Source organism: Nyctereutes procyonoides, unplaced genomic scaffold (genome assembly GCF_905146905.1).
Source record: "Nyctereutes procyonoides isolate TBG_1078 unplaced genomic scaffold, NYPRO_anot_genome, whole genome shotgun sequence".
NCBI classification, from domain to species: domain Eukaryota; kingdom Metazoa; phylum Chordata; class Mammalia; order Carnivora; family Canidae; genus Nyctereutes; species Nyctereutes procyonoides.
The window spans coordinates 25974764-25992314 of record NW_026575132.1 but is presented as its reverse complement, the minus strand read 5'-3'; the positions used below and the strand labels follow the sequence as shown (position 1 = coordinate 25992314).

The window sequence follows — 17551 nt, the reverse complement described above, 5'->3', positions numbered from 1 at the left end:
TGATCTTAGGGTCATGAATTTGAGTCCCACAATAGGCATAGAGATTACTTAAGAAAAATAAAATAGGGATCCCTGGGTGGCGCAGCGGTTTGGCGCCTGCCTTTGGCCCAGGGCGCGATCCTGGAGACCCGGGATCGAATCCCACATCGGGCTCCCGGTGCATGGAGCCTGCTTCTCCCTCTGCCTGTGTCTCTGCCTCTCTCTCTCTCTCTCTGTGACTATCATAAATAAATTTAAAAAAAGAAAAATAAAATATAGGGTGCCTGGGTGGATCAGTCAGTTAAGAACCTGCCTTTGGCTCCAGTCATGATACTGGGTTCTGAGATCAAGCCCCATGTTTAGTGGGGAGGGGGAGGGGGGTCCCTGATCAGCAGGGAGTCTGCTGCCACCTCTTCCCCTGTTCATGCTCACTCACTCTCTCTCTCAAACAAAATCTTTAAAAAATATATGTTGAACAAAAGCAGGCCGCACAAAAAAATACATGTTGTAATTTAGTGAGTTGAATGATGTCTCCCCAAAATTGCTCTCTCCCTGGAACCTTGGAATGTGTCCTGATTTGGAAGTAGGGTCTTGCAAATGTAATTGGTTAAACTTCTCCAGATGAAATCGTTCTGGATGAGGGTGGGCTCTAATCATTAGTATCTTTATAAGAGAAAGGAAAGGGAGATGTGGACACACAGAGAAGCAGAGATAAGCAGATACTCTGTAGAGCCTTTGGAGGGAACATGGCTCTGCCAACTCCTTGATTTTGGACTTGTGGCCTCCAGCAGGGTGAGAGAATATGTTTTCCCTTGTAGAGAGCAAAATGGAGCCTCTTGTGTCAAGCAGAGGCCTGTGTCAAGCGATCACAGAAGCAGGTAAGGTACTGCCATTAGGACATATCGCGGGGACCAATGTCAGGTGACACCCCAGAACCGGTAATGAGCAGAACCAGAGCAGGGACCCAAAATCGATTAAATCCCTTTAAAAAGGGAAGGATTTGGGCAGCAAAATGTCAGACTCTTCAGATCTGACCCCTCTATGCCTGACCACTTAAAAAAGGCAACTGCCACTAAAGGCTCTGCTCGATTGATCTCCAACAGAACCAAAATCCTTCCTTGCTTGAACATAAGAAGCAATACATGCCGAGAGACCTGCCCCAGGCCTTGTCTCAACTGCACGCTCACAGACGGACTTAGCGTTTGCTTCCCTGCTTTATAATCATGATTTAACTTTGCTTTATGACCAAATAAAGCTGACGTTGCGGAACGACACAACTCAGTTATGTGCCTTCATAGCGTGCTCAGGACATTTGTTTTAAGTCGCCAAGCTTGTAATTTGTTACAGGAGCCCTAGGAAGCTAGTACACCAGATAATTACATTTCTAAACACTACTCCTTAGAAATATGTTCTTATTTATGTTTTGCAACGACCAAGATAAGGAAGGGGAGTTATGCCCACAAAGTCAAGAGAGTGATTAATTTGGGGGGGAAGGAGGGGAGATGTAACCTGGCTAGGACGAGGGGATGTTTCTAGGGGTACTGGCAGTATTCTGTGGCCCAGAGAGCACGACAAGGTTGTTTATGCTCTAATAATCTGTTGAGCTGCACCTGTATGTCTTATCCACTTTTATCTGTATCATTTTTAACAATCATCAGATAAAAATACTCATTAAAAAGGGGGGGGGAGGATAGGACACCTGGGTGGCTCAGTCACTTATGCATCCAACTCTTGATCTCAGCTCAGATCTTAATCCCAGGGTTGTAGGTTTAAGTCCTCTGTTGGGCTCCACACTGGGCCTGGAGCCTACTTAAAAAAAAAAAAAAAAAAAAAAAGCATGGGTGGGCGGGGGTGGGGGGTGGGGCGTGGATCATAAAGTCCTCCAAACACAGCAGTTGGCCTTAGACACATTCTAAATAGAAAGAGGAGAAGAGTTCCTCTAGGATGATTTGGCTTCATATTAGATGTAAAGAGATGCCCCCTTCCTGCCTAATACACCGGAGCAGCTCAGGCTAGGCCCTGGGCAGAGAGTAGATGAGAGGGTCCCTGGGGCTGGGGGGGTAAAAGCCCCTGCCCCCGGCCCGGCTCCCCTTGCTTCCGCGAGGGGGCGCTGCTCTCCGCTGAACTCACCCTCCTGCCACAGACCATCCCTCCTCTGCTCCCTCAGCACACAGCCTCTTTTCCAGATTTCCACCAGGGAAGACCTGTCTCCCGACGAAGGGTCCCGCAGACCTCAACACAATGCTCTTATCTGCTTCCCTGGATATCCCCGAGGAGGCCCAGTCATGGAGGCCCACGCCTTGCTCTGTGCCTGACCCTGCCTCCCAAAATAAGGCGCAGACAAGAAGCTCCTAGGGAGCCTCCTATCCAGGGTGCCTCATAGCTCCCTCTCTCCCCCTCGGGGTGGGCAGCTCCTGGGCTCCGAGGCCAGCTGGGATCCCTTCCCCCATCAGGACTCCTGAGTTCTTTCCCCATACTCCTCCAGACCAGGCCTGGCCTTCTGGGTTTCAAGGTCTCCCACCCACCCATGGGGCTGGGGCTGTGGTCTGAGCACTCCAGGGAGGCTGACGCTGGGGTGGAGCAGAACTCCACTCACCGCCCCCTCCATGTCTGTATAGCACGCACTGTTCTCACAGTCATCATCACCATTCCATTCTCAAGGCTCCCTCATAGGGTGCCCATCTAATGGATGAGAACACTGAGGCCGAGACCTTTCATGACTGTGTCTGGACCCAGAGTCTCTTTCAGTTGCTCAACAAACATATACTGAGCATCCACGCTGAGATGGGCCTGGAGCCAGACACTGACGTGCCCCCCGACCCTCTCGAAACTTATACTCCAAGGCAGAAAGGGACAAGTGGTTATAAATAGTGGTAAGTGTGAAGGAGACAAGGGATAGAAGTGAGGTGGTAAGGATGCATGGGGAGAAGAAGCACATCTCTGAGAGGGTGGTATTTATGCCAAAACCAAGGGACAACCGTGAGGTCGGGGAGAGGAGGAAAGAGTCTGCAAGAAGAGCTCAGGGGTTCATGAGTGGAGAGGAAGCTGGTGCAGCTGGAACTTGGAGAGGGAGGGAGGCTAGGTCATGCTGCGCCTTACAGGTCAGTGATTAGTCTGAAGCACAAAGGAAAGCCAAGGGAGAGGAGTAAGCAAAGAAGAAACATGCTTCAAAATTTTTTTATATTTTATTTATTCATGATAGACAGAGAGAGAGAGAGAGAGAGAGAGAGGCAGAGACACAGGCAGAGGGAGAAGCAGGCTCCATGCAGGGAGCCGGATGTGGGACTCGATCCCGGGGACTCCAGGACCACGCCCTGGACCAAAGGCAGGCGCTCAACCACTGAGCCACCCAGGGATCCCCACAAAATGGCAATTTCATATGGTTTAATCTAACCTAAACTAAAACCATGGTAAGTTGGGGTACCTGGGTGGCTCAGTGGTTGAGCGCCTGCCTTTGGTCCAGGGCGTGGTCCTGCAGTCCCCGGGATCGAGTCCCACATCCGGCTCCCTGCATGGAGCCTGCTTCTCCCTCTGCCTGTGTCTCTGCCTCTCTCTCTCTCTCTCTCTCTCTCGTGAATGGATAAAATTTTTCAAAAAAATTCTATTTTAGAAAGTTCCTCCTGGTGCTTATAAAAGAGATTATTGGGAGGCGAGAGTGGAACAACACGAAATCTAGGCTCCTGGAGCACACCCCAATTTATCAGTCACTCCAAGCAACCGGATGAGACGCAATCTCAGTAGCAGGTAAGAGATGATGGTCGTTTGAACAAGGGCCGCGGTTTTGGGGTTTGGAAAAGATACGACCGACTGACGGGCACATTTTTGCGGGGAGATATACCTTATTAAGGCCTGGGGCAGCAGGGGGTAGGCGTGGGGGATGGTGATAGAAAGGCAGGGTCAGGGGACAGGCATGGCCAGTGTTAACTGAGCACTTACCATGTGCCAGTCCCGTGCTACTTCTAAATGCTTCACCGGCTATTATACTAATTAATCCTTCTAGAAACACCGTGAACTAGATAGTATTGTCTTCCTCATCTTAGAGGTGAACTGGGGCCCCCCGGGAAGTGAAAGGGCTGCCTGCGGTGGTTTGGGTCTGACCCCAGGCAAGCTTACCCAGCTTAAGCGGTCTTAAGGAGTACCTAATAGGGGATCCTACTTCTCAAGAACCATGCCCAGGGCTGTTTGCAGGTTTTCAATTGCACGTGCTATCCTCCCCCCCCCGCCCCCATCTCTAATCCTTGGAAATAAGGAGACGGAGGCGATGCTCCCGTGCGCGTGAGAGGGGGTGCCCGCAGGGGAGCAGAGGGAACAGAGGGTCGCCTGTGTGCAGGAGCAGCCCCTCTTCCAAGCAGGACTCTGGCCGAGGCCCCAAGCGCCGGGTTGCGGCCTGGTGACCCGCCGCGGCCGCGGCCGAGCTGCCGGAGGGGGGCGCTCGCCGCTGCCGCCGGGTCGGGCCGGGGCCGCGGTGCGGGTTCGCGAGCAGGCGCGGGGGCGACCGTGCAGCAGGCGGCGCGGCGGGCGCGGGGCCCGGGGACCCGGGAGGCGTCGGATTCTCTGCTCCCCGCTGCTGGGCCGCCGCCCGGGGCTGGGCCGCCGCGAGTCCGCAGGTCGGGAGGAAGCGGGGGAAAGGCCGGGAACGCGCTGCGGGGGCGGCGGCGGCGCCGAGCTGGGGGCCGTGAGGGCGGGGCCAGTCGGAGGGCGGGGGGGGCGGGTAAAGATCGGAAGGGGGCGGTAGGGCGGAAGAGAGGCGGGTCAGCAGGAGGATGCGGGGACCGCGAGCCGGCCAGGGCGCCCAGAGGCCCGGGACGCAGCAGGCGCCGAGGGCGGAGGGCGGAGGGCGGAGGGGCCCGGAGCTGGGGGGCAGGCGGGAGGCCCCGGGCATCCAGCCCCCGACCTCGAGGAGGTGACTGCGCCCAGCAGGGGCCTGGGCTTCCCCCTCCCCCGGGGGGCAGGTCCGGCGGCGGTGGGAGGCAGCCTGGCCTTGCCCGCACTCCTGCCCGCCCCCTTCCCCTTGTCCTCCGCGGGTCCCTGAACCCTCAGGTCCGTGCAGCGGACTCTGCGGACTGCTGGACGGGCGCGACGCGGCGGCGGTGCAGAGGCCTGAACCCTTTAACCTTCTGGCTTCTCCCCCACGCCGCGCCGCCCCACCGCACCCCACTCCACCCCGCCCCCTTTACCCAGACTGAGGAGAGTCTGTATGATGGAAAGGTTTTTCCCCACATCGTGTAGCTGGTTATACTGTGGTTTCCGGGGTAAGAACCTGGGCTCACCAGCCCTAACGGTATGAACCCAGGTTCCAGGTTTATGCTTCCAAGGATTACAGAACTCTCCACCCAGGAAGCGGCCAGACTGCTTCCCCCATCCCTAGCCTGTCGGCCTGTCTGTCCATTCACCTTGTGTAGCCCTCTGAGGCTCTGCTCACCTGTCCACCTATAGGCTGTCTCTTTGCCTGAAGACTCTGCTGTTACCTGGAAATCTGTGCCAAGGGTGAGTGAGACCCTGAGGATAAAGAGCAAAGGGTGGAGATGAAGGGACAGCTGATAACTGGGAAGGGGAGGGATCTGAGAGTGATGGTGGAGAGGGGGCTGCTTCTCTGCAACCAGGACCTGTTGAAGGCTTTTGGCCAAAGTCCCTGCTAATGCCGTTCTGTGCCCTTAGAGGGACAGAGCCAGGTGGGAATGCAGCCAGCCAGGTCCCAGAAAGATGTTATCAACCTGGTCTTCCAATACTGGCAAGGTGTGCTCCAATGGCTTGTGCCTCAAGGTGAGAGCAGAAGAGCTGAAAGAGACAGGCTGGGCTGTTAGATGTAAAGGGCCAGGGGGGAGATGCCCAACCTGACATGAAAAGCATCTTCCACAAATTCCTCTGTCTGAAACTTTCTCATCATACTCACCTTTGGAGCCTCACCTGCCCAGACCCTGAGCAAGACAAGGGTGGTGGCCTCCCAGCCTTGGTGGGGAAGCTGTTTTCACTTGCCTTCTTTAGAGGGGCACAGTAGAGACGACTAGAAGTCCCTGGAAGAGGCCAGAGTCCATCTCCTTGGGACTAGCCCCGTACCCCTCCCCACCATGCTATTCAGGTGCTCAGAGCCAGGAATTCTGGGATCCCTAGTCAGACCCTCTCCCTCCCCCACACACATATTCCAGATTCTGAACTGGGGCAAATAGAAGGGTATACAAATAGAAGCATGACGGATGGGGGTGGAGAATGGGAGGGGACTCCTTGGGGGAAAAGCATCCAACCCTCCTTGAAAGCAGGGTTTCATGGTTGCAGGGTCCAGAGGGGAGATCTGCTTGGAGTTCAAATTACTGCTACTAATGATCATCATGTCTAATGTGCAAGTAATGCCTCAGAGTTCTAAAAACACTGTGTACGTCCTCAACTTCATTTGGTTCTCATAATAGCACCATTGTTAAATTCACATTTGACCACTTACTGCAACGCGAAGCACTATGCTAAGAGACTTACCTGGATTATCTCCTGTAATTCTCCCAACAATGGTTCATCATTTCATGGATGAGAAGACTGAAGCTCGGCCAATTTAATTAAGTTTCCCAGGGTCACAGAACTCGTAAGAGCAGGGATTCCAATGCTGAGGAGGGCAGAGGGCAAACTCCTGTACCCCAGCCAGTCTCTGGATCCCTCCAATGCCCGGTGCCTTATGCACTTTGGGGAAAGCAAAAATTCTAATATCACACTCTGGTTTCCAGGGTGGGCCAATCCAATTGTCACAAGTGACCTTACGCTCCTCCCTCTCTCCCTGCAGGACTGTTCTGGAAGGATGATGTCACTCAAGATATGAAGACCCAGAAGATAGAGCACATGCCCAGGCTCCATGCCTCAGAGACCAGCATGATGGATGAGCCTTTTCCACCAAAACCACCACGCCCAGGTGTGTGAGGCCTGTGATCTGTCCACACTGCCCATGACCGGTAGACAGAACAATTGGGAAGGGAAGGAGTGTCAGGGCAGCAGGAAGGAGCTGTCTGAAGTCCAGTAAATAGAATGAAGAGAGCACCTGTCTGATTCCAACCAGAAGCAATCCCATGATACCTTGGTGATGTCTGCAGAGGGAGGGGATTGGGATGCTTGGCTACTAATTGATATCCCTGGCTTAATCTTTGTCTTCTAGGGACAAGTGCAAAGAGGAACTCTGACTGTTGTTCCCTAAGGTGAGACTCCCTCAGGGATTTTGAAATTCCTCATTTGGATCCCATCTCTTCTCCTCTGGGACTTCTCACCATTTTCTCTTCACCTTTGACACCTTTGACTCCAGAGGTCCCGAACCAAGAGATGACCAACCATGGCAAGGCCCCACTGCAGGTGAGGACCTGGCTTGTCCAGGAAGGCTGAGCCCACCCAGGGCCTGTTTATAGAGGGACACAGGGTGAAGGAGGGAATACACATTGGTTGATAAATAAATGACAAGACTTCACTGAGGCTGATGGAGAACCTTCTGGAAGAGAGGGCCTGGAGGATGGAAGAGAACAGAGCTTTCAATTCAGAGCCAGCCCAATCCTGGCTCTGCCACTGCCCAGCTGTGCCCTTGGACACATTGCCTAGGCTCTTCAAGTCCCTTCTTCCACACCTGTGAAATGGGAATGGTAATAAAGGCGACCCCTCTGGTGTTGCTGTGTGGCTTCAAGACAATATATGAAAAAGGCCAGTGGTTGCTGGGTAAGGGGAAATTCTTCCTTTCCTCACTGGGGAGGGAGGGCGCCCCTACTTCCTCTCTCACAGACAGCTTTTCATATATTTCAGCAACTGCAGGGTGCAGGGGCTAGGGGCCTCCAGGAGCCTCTGGCTCTGTAAGATCAAGCACAGGCCCAGAGCTTGAAGGGACTGCGGAAATCTACTTGGGAGGCTTCACAACTTAAATATGAACTCTGTTTTTCTAAGGAAATCTTGAGTGTGACATGACGCTAATCCTTACCTTGCCCCTCCACCCATCCATATCTATATGTTTCTCTTTCTCTATGCACACGGACACATACATACACACATATCTAGCTCTCTCTATAGCTCTAAAGCTACTATCCTTAAATGGGGGAGGAGTTTATGGAAGCCCTTGAATTCAGCCTCCCCCTTGCTCTTCTCTGTGGTGTGGAGGGCAAGTCACCTGGGGAAAGCTCTCGGGCATCCCCTTGGGCACTTGAGCTCTTGGGAGCCCGGGGCGAAGGCTACTCACCTTTTAGGTATCATCCGTCTTTAGAGCTGAGAAGCTGAGTGGGCAGGCAGGGAGCAGGGCCAGACCTGGTTTCCTGACCCAGCTTGCCCCCACCCAGCCCCACCCTTCCTCTCCAGGGCCCCAGGAGAGGTTGGGCTGCTTCACACATCAGACTTCTCCACACTAATGATAGCCGGAGGAGGTGAAACTTGAACTTTGACCTAAATGATACCAGGAAGCAGCCCTGGAAAGATCTGAAGGAAGAATCCCCAAGGCAGACAGAAGTACAGATGCAGTGGCACTAAGGAGGGCACGGGATGGGAGGAGCACTGGATATTATACTATATGTTGGCAAATTGAATTTAAATTTAAAAAATTTTAAAGATTTTATTTATTTATTCATGAGACACACACACACACAGAGGCAGAGACACAGGCAGAGGGAGAAGCAGACCCCATGCAGGGAGCCTGATGTGGGACTCAATCCTGGGTCACAGCCTGGGCTGCAGGCAGCGCTAAACCGCTGAGCCACCTGGGCTGCCCTAAATAAAAATTTTTTAAAAAAAATTACCCTTAGGTGAGATTGCAGGGCCAACACGGTTGGTGACAGGGGAACAGCCAGGACTACTCAGGGCTCATAGTCTGTAAGACAGGATTTGGGTTTTATTCAAAGTCGGAATGATCAGCAAAGGAAAGGCAATTTGAGAGTGTTGTACTATATGTTGGCAAATCGAACTCCAATAAAAAAATACACAAAAGAAAGGCAATCTGATACATATTTTATAAAGATATAGCGATGCTATAGGAAAATGGACCATAAAATGGACGAGAGCAGGACCAAGTAGGACAGTGTTCAGGGCTTCCAAGTTACCCAGGTGGGACCTGGTGGTCCCCTGGATCAAGACCAAGACAGTGTTGCTGGGAGGCTCTCAGCTGGACTCCATCCAGAGGCAGCCTGCTCCTCAGAGGTGCTCCAGCCTTTTACTCCTTTCAAAGAAACTGGTCGTCATCTCTGTCACCATGGCAGCCAGGCCTCCTTAGCTTGGATTGGTTGCTGGACCACATCACTGGTCCTATGACTGACCCCATGATGGGGACTGGTTGCCATGGTTCTATCAAGTGTGCAAACAAGGAGCTACCATCCTCCTTCAGGCTCAGGGGACCGGCCAACCAGCCCTGTGTCTAATGGAAAATCCCTGGAAGGAGAGAAGATTAGAGATGGGGACCAGGGAAAGACCTATAGTCTGACAGCGCCTGAGCCCCTTGTCTCAGAACTTATTCACATCAAGATTGCTATGGGAGACTTGTTCTGAATTGGGTGGGGGTGGGGGTAGGGGAGTGAGGAAAGGAGTCACAACCCCTGCTTCGAAGCATTCATTGAAAATTCCTTATTTCTTTCCCTTGTAGAGTATCTTTGAGCCATTCCCTAGTCTGAGTCACAAGTCACAACCTCGCAGCTGATTGAGTCCTCAGGGGAAGCCTCTCATCTCCCACACCTTCTTGATGCTCTCAAGAAGGACCATTTCAGGATGACCCAAATTTGGATCATTAAAGCTGATTTTCAAGCAAAATCTTTCTACAGACTTGTCTGGAGGCAGGACAGGTGGGGTTTGGACCTGACTGGAATGTTTGAGGTGAGAGAGGTGGGATGGGAACACAGGGAAGGTTGAGTATGGGATTCAGAGAGCACAGCCCTAGTTGTGCCCAACACCTGGGTTCTGACCACTTCCTCCCTTCACAAATCATTTTTTTTAAAGATTTTATTTACTTACTAATGAGAGAGAGACAGAGAGACAGAGAGACAGAGATAAGCAGGCTCCATGCAGGGATCCCGATGCAGGACTTGATCCCAGGTCTCCAGGATCAGGCCCTGGGCTGAAGGCAGCACTAAACTGCTGAGCCACCCGGGCTGCCCTCACAAATCATTCCTAAGGCAGATGAAGGCAAGACGGAATGACAGCTGGAGGGGCCGCCATCCCCACCCACGGGCTTCAAATGGTCTTCTTGGTCTCTCTTCCAACTGTGGAAGGAAAGTCTTCCCTCCAGACCTCGGGTCTGGCAGGCCTGGGACCTCATTCTGCCCTTGAAGTTCACAGTACCCTCTAAACATTAGGGTCCCCTACAGAGCAGTCATGCCAGCCCCAAACCCAAGAACCCCGCAGAGAATAATTCTGTGACTGAAGGCTTTGCACATTTCACATTCTGATACCTGTGGTCACCTTGCCCCTGGGAGAGGGGAACCAGCCACCATTGTTCAACCCAACCCAACTCCAGACATCCCATGCCTCAAGCTTTATATTTCTCAAAGCACTTAGCTCATTTGATCCTCACAAGTGAGAACACGTGGGAAAGTACCAAGCCTACTGTCTGTTCAGGCTGCTGTAACAAAATACTATAAACTGGGTGGCTTATAAACAACAGAAATTTATTTCTCACAGTTCTAGAGGTTAGGAAGCCATTATGAGTCTCTGGCAGAAGTAGTGCCTGGTGAGGACCTGCTTTCTAGTTCATAGATATTTGTCTTTCCACTGTGTCCTCACATGGAGGAAGAAGCAACAGATCCCCCTGGGATCTTTTTTCATAAGGGCACTAATCCCATTCATGAGGAGCCCACCCTTCTGACCTAATCACCTTACAAAGGCTCCACTTGCAAATACTATCTTATCACCTTGAGGGTTAGGATTTCAACATATGAATTGGGGGGGGGGGATACAAATATTCAGATCATAGCACCTACTTACTTACAGAACCCAGAGAAATTAAGAGACTCTCCTCTGGTAATACAGGCCTGATCATGCTGCCAGTGCATGTCCTAAACCCTGTATCTGTGCGTCTAAGGACACAGCTAAATACAATGCTCAACTTGTCATATTTATCTCTACCTTGTTTTTATTAGTTCAGTTGACTCCTACCACCTACTCTACTTTTCTCCATCATCCATTCACTGTGTCTGGTCACCACAATACATAGGTCTTGCCTCCTCGAGGCAATTGAGGCCTAGTCAGGGAAGTAAATTATACGTATAACATAGTCATGTGATAGATGTTTATTGAACATCTGTATAACAGACCATGTCAATTCCCTGCTTCATATCCCCTGGCCCATCTCTGAGTTCATCTGTAGCTGCAGGTAGACCGTGTCTGTACATGCTGACAGCTTCCCGTCTCAAGCTGGGACTACGCTTCTTGTTGAGTGGGTTTTCTGGAATGCCAAGGGGTCTTGCCTACCTGTGCTCAAGACAGCTTTGAGGTGTCTGGGACTTACCCCCAGAGGCAGCTCTCAACCAGTTAAGGACTGAGTTTAGTGGATAAATATTCCAACAGATCCGTCCCTGGGGAGGGGGGGTAAATCTGAGACAAGTTCTACACAGATCCTCAGGGGTCCCCAGCAGAGTTCATTCCCAGTTGCCCATTGTGATGGTTAATTTTATGTGTTAGTGTGACTCGGTGAAGCGATGCCCAGATAGATGGTAAAACATTATATCTAAATATGTCTGTGCAGATGTCTCTGGAAGAGATCCGCATTTGAATTAGTAGATTGAGTAAAGAAGATGCCTTCACTAATGCGAGTGTGCATCATCCAGTCCACCAAGGTCCCAAACAGAGAAAAAAAAGAAAAGAAAAGAAAAGAAAAGAAAAGAAAAGAAAAAAGAAAAGAAAGAAAAAAGAAAAAAGGTGGAGGGAGGGTGAATCTATTCTCTGCTTGAACTGAGACATCCATCTTCTCCTGTCCCTGGACATCAGTGCTTCCAATTTTTGGGCCTTTGGACTCGGATTGGAACTTATATCACCAGGTTCTCAGGTCTTGGGATGCAGCTTTCCTGGTTCTCTGCTTGCAGATGGCAAACCATGGGATTTCTCAGCCTCCATCATTGGATGCATCCTTTACTTCCTCGTTTGGGATCATTAAAACACTTTTCAGCATTTGATTTTAATGTACCAGTTGTGTTTTTTACTATCTTCCTATACTTTTTAAGTGGTTGCTCTAGGCATCTGAGTGTACACATTTAACTTTCCACAGTCGTCTTATAATTATTGTTTTATGGGCCACCTGGCCAGCTCAGTCAATAGAACACATGACTCTTGATCTCAGGGTTGTGAGTTCGAGCCCCGTGTTGGGGTAGAGATTACTTAAAAATAAAAACATAATAATCGCTGTTTTACCATTTTAAGTGGGATGCAGAAGTCTTACCAGCATATGTTCCTTCCTTCTTCCCCATTTATGTTATAGCTGCCGATTAGAATCAATCACATCTACATACATTGGAAACTAACAGGCAATGTTATAATTTTTGCTTTGAAGCATCAAATGGATTTTAAGTAATTAAAAATGGGGAGGAATAGCCTATAATATTTTCTCAGATAGTTCCCATTTCTATTATTTTCTGCGTTCTTGACGTTCTGGGTTTCCTTCTTATATCATTTCCCTTTTATCTAAAGAGCTTCCTTAGCAAGTCTTTTAGAGCAGGTCTGTGGGCCACAAGTTAATTTTTCCTCCAACTTTGTTTTACCTTTGTTCCTGAAGTATATTTTGCTGGATATAGAATGCTGGGCTGACAGCTCTTTTCTTCCACTGCTTTATTTTTTTTTAATATTTTTTTTTTATTTATTCATGAGAGACACAGAGAGAGAGGCAGAGACATAGGCAGAGGGGGAAGCAGGCTTCTTGCAGGGAGCCCGATGCAGGACTGGATCCCAGGACCTCGGGATCACGACCTGAGCTAAAGGCAGACACTCAACCACTGAGCCACCAGGTGCTCCCTGCCCCCTTTTAAAAGATTTCTCTTTCACTGCTTTAAAAATATTATTCCATTCCCTTCTGCCCCCGGTGGTTCATGATGAAAAATCCACAGTCATTTGGATTATTGTTCTCCTGTGATATATTTATTGTTTTTCTCTGGCTATTTTCAAGATTTTGTTCTTGTTTTTAGTTTTTAGAACTTTGTTTAGGATGCATCAGGGCATGGATTTCTCAAGTTTCTCCTGTTTGTGTAACCAAAGTCAAGTTCATCTGTTTGACACAAGGCAAATGCCAATCACTGAGATGCTGAGTATGCAGCAAGGAGAGGGTTGACTCAAGAAGCAGAGAAGTGAGGAGAGGGAAGAGCAAGCCTCAAATTTGCCTCCCCAAAATTCTGGAGAGTCCAGAGTTTTTAAAGGCAAGCAGAAAGGGTCTGGGTAAAGGAAAGAGAAGCTTCATGACCCCAAAGGAAGTTAGAGGGTATCATGTGAAACAAAATAAGTCAGAGAAAGACAAATACCATGACTTCACTCATATGTGGGATTTAAGAAACAAAACAAATGAACATATGGGGTGGGGGGAGAGAAGCAAACCAGAAAACAGGCTCTTAACTATAGAAACAAACTGAGGGCTGCAGGGGCCGTGGTGGGAGGATGGGCTAACTGGATGATGGGCATTAAGGAGGGCACTTGCGATGAGTACTAGGTGGTGTATGTTAAGTGCTATATCACTAACTTCTACACCTGAAACTAATGTTACACTGTACACTAACTAATGATTTTAAATTAAAACTTGGAAAAAGACAAAGGAAATTACTAAGTAGGAGACAGTTAATTTCATTTTGCTCTTTCACTTCAAAGAGGTGGCCATTGGTCCTGACTGGTTCTGGCCAGCTTCTTACTGTAACCTTGAGTCTCTGCAAAACTAAATCAACAGTTGGTGATCATATTGTCAGGCAAGAATATGATCTTATAGAAACATGGTGGCAGACAGCATTCCCAGAACAATCAGATTTGGGTTAAAAATTGAAGCTCTGGGGTATCCTGGGTGGCTCAACGGTTTAGCGCTGCCTTCAGCCCAGGGTATGATCCTGGAGACCCGGGATCGAATCCCACATCAGGTTCCCTGCATGGAACCAGCTTCTCCCTCTGCCTGTGTCTCTGCCTCTCTCTCTCTCTCTCTCTCTCTCTGTGTGTGTGTGTGTGTCTGTGTCTCTGTGAAAAAATCAATAAAATCTTAAAAAAAAAAACTGCAGCTCTGTTTACCTGCCCCATTAGCCCTTTGGTTCCTGGTTTCTTTTTTTTAGATTTTTAAAATTTATTTATGAGAGACACAGAGAGAAGCAGAGATCCCCGGGACTCCAGGATCAAGACAGTCACTCAACCATTGAGCCACCCAGGGGTCCCTTTTTTAATTTTTATTTTTTTATTTTTGGTTCCTGGTTTCATTTGGAGTTCACTGAACTTATTGTGGCTTTTGACAATTTGGGAAATTTTCAGCCATTATTTCTTCAAATATTTTTAATGTACTACCCCTTTTCTCCTCTTCTTCTGGGATTCCAGTGACATGCATGTTAGATGTTTAGTATTGTCCCACAGGTCCCCGAGACTGTTTACTTTTTTCCTCTCTGTTGTTCTGATTGGATCACTTCTATTATTCCATCTTCAAGTTAACTAATACTTTTTTTCTGTATTCCTATTCTGTTATTGAGCTCATCCAATATTTACTTTTGGTTTTTATTTTGTTTATTGTATTTTTGGTTCTAAAATAGCACATTGAATGAATGAATGAATGAATGAATGAATGAATGAATAAAATAGCACATTAGAGGAACAAACAGAACAGCCAGTGGTAGGAAATGCAGTTACAAAAGTAGGCCCCCCAAAAAACAAAACAAAACAAAACAAAAACAAAAGTAGGCTCAGAACTGACCATTTGGAGCCTTGCAGTTAGTAGTAAAGAGTCTAGATCTTATACAAAGGGCAGAAGAAAATCACTAGGGATTATAAGGAAATGGATAGAATGATGTAATGTACAACTTTAAAAGACCACCCTAGCACTGCTGGATAATGTATTGACAGAGGGCCAGAGTGGAACAGACAGGCCTGTTGGGAAGTATTGTTTTGGTCTAGGGAACACTGTGATAGCTTGAACTGGACAATTGCATAGAACTGAGTACCTCCAGCTGGCCATGCACTTTACCCAGAGACAGCCTGAACCTCAGGGGGAATCCAGACCCTCATGCTCTCCAAGGAAACAGTTTCTGCCTCCTGTCACCATGGTAACTGCACTTCATCTGCCCAGATTGGTCGCTCTGGTGACATCAGCTGCACTAAGTGACTGATCCCCACAATGAGAACTGGTTGTCATGGTGCTAAAGTATGTATAAAAGAATCAGCCACTCTTCTCCAAGTCAGGGTCCTTGACTAGCTCTAAAATTATGGAGAAATCAAGGAGGGAAGAGAAGATCAGATACCAGACCCAAGGGGATGCCAGCGGTCAGGCATTTGCTAAGTCACTATGCCTCAGAACTTGCCCAAATCAGGACTGCTATTAGAGTCTATTACTTATTGGAGGAGAGGTGGTTTATGTTATAGATGGGGAATCCTCTAGCACATATACCTACAAATTCCAAATCCCATGTTTCTTTACACATTAGAGTTTGTTTTGTTTTTTTAAAAAAGATTTTATTTATTCATTCATGAGAGACACAGAGAGACAGAAACACAGGCAGAGGGGGATGTAGGGGGAGAAGTAGTGGGAGAAGCAGAAAGAAGTATCTGAAATGGAATGCAGGGAGCCCAATGCAGGACTCAATCCCAGCACCCCAGGATTGCACCCTGAGCCGAAGGCAGATGTTCAACCACTGAGCCACCCAGGTGTCCCACACATTAGAGCTTTTTAAACTGTTTCCTTCTCTGAGCAAAATTTTGTAGCTGATTGAGGCATCCCTATTCCCCACACCCTGCATTGCTGTCTAGAGGGGCGGTTCTAGAAAAACCTGTTTCTGGATTTTTAAAGTGTGTTTTTGTCAAAACTCTTCCTGTGGGCAGGACAAGTGGGCTCCATCCAGATCCTCTGGAATAAAATACGTAGGGCCAGAACAGAGAAGACACTTGGGGTGGTGATGGTGCAGATAGAAGCCTGGTTTATTATCCCTTTCTCCTTTCAGACATCTCATAAAATGAATGCAAGGCAGGGTAGGACCACAACTGAATTGCAATCCTTCCTCACCCACTCCCTGCCCCTCACTACACTTTCTGGTGGTCTTTTTCCCTTGGGAAAGGAACTTCCTCCTTTTTTAAAAAAAATATTTATTTATGATAGACAGAGAGAGAGAGAGGCAGAGACACAGGCAGAGGGAGAAGCAGGCTCCATGCCGGGAGCCCGACACAGGACTCGATCCCGAGACTCCAGGATCGCACCCTGGGCCAAAGGCAGGCCCCACACCGCTGAGCCACCCAGGGATCCCCGGAACTTCCTCCTTTTGAACTCCAGGTCCAATAGGCCTGAGAACCTGCTTGGTCTTCTGAGGTTATTACTCTCAGCATAGAGATGCCCTCCAATGAATATCAAAAAGAAGTGCAGGGTCAATACATACATACGTTTTTATTTTGCTATTTCCCTGGCAGTTTGAAATCTTAGGAGGGAGAGAGAACTACTTCCACCTCTGCTCAACCACCCAAAAGCTAGTGCATTCCTCTTTCCTATAGCATTAGACTTCTCAAAGCAGTTTCAGACTCATTTGCTCTTAGGCCTCAAATTACCTCTAAATAATTTTCAAATGTGTAAAACACAAACCAATGATAATTAGATAAACCTCCAGGTTTTGGTGTGACAAATGAGCTTGTTTTAGTCTCCTTTTAACATTGAATATATACATTTATATATATATATATATATATATATATATATATATATATATACACACACACACACACACACACACACATTGAATATATACACATTGAATATATATACATTGAATATATATATACATATATAATAAAAATAGCTGAAAGCATGGAGACCAACCAAAAGCAAGAAAAACAAGAAGGAATATAATCCTTGGAAAAAAAAAAAAGGAAGTCCACAGGTATTGGTAAACACTTTGGGTTTTTCATTGAAATCCCAAAAGGACCAAACCCTAGGTATAAGTACAATGTCCCAGGACTGACAGTTACAGCCTAGGATTAAGAGCAGAACCAAGGGCAGCCCCAGTGGCTCAGCGGTTTGGTGCCTTCAGCCCAGGGTGGGATCCTGGGATCCTGGGGTCCTGGGGTCCTGGGATCGAGTCTCGCATCAGGCTCCCTGCATGGAGCCTGCTTCTCCCTCTGCCTGTGTCTCTGCCTCTTTCTCTATGTCTCTCATGAATGAATAAATAAAATCTTTAAAAAATTATTTTAAAAAAAGAGCAGAACCAAAATACTCCTGTCTTAACTAGGCTTCAAAGTTTTCTGCCAAAAATTTAATTGTTTGCCAGAGGACAGCCCCGATGGCTCAACGGTTTAGTGCCGCCTATGGCCGGGGGCATGATCCTGGAGACCTGGGATCGAGTCCCACATCAGGCTCGCTGCATGGAGCCTGCTTCTCCCTCTGCCTGTGTCTCTGCACCTCTGTCTCTCTCTCCTCTCTGTGTATTCTCATGAATAAATAAATAAAATC

General features: G+C 48.5%; 1 long non-coding RNA gene across 2 annotated transcripts; it reads left to right on the top strand.

Moving 5' to 3' along the window:
- Nucleotides 1-4470: 4470 nt before the first annotated feature.
- On the top strand, nucleotides 4471-12065 carry LOC129522965 (uncharacterized). 2 transcript variants are annotated; one of them, XR_008667026.1, is made up of 7 exons: nucleotides 4471-4586; nucleotides 5273-5466; nucleotides 6746-6871; nucleotides 7112-7151; nucleotides 7256-7302; nucleotides 9554-9780; nucleotides 11648-12065. It is a non-coding gene; the product is annotated as an uncharacterized LOC129522965 (long non-coding RNA). The 2 variants fall into 2 exon arrangements; XR_008667025.1 differs by lacking the exon at nucleotides 4471-4586 and having other exon boundaries at nucleotides 4895-5466.
- The last annotated feature ends 5486 nt before the right edge of the window (nucleotides 12066-17551 follow it).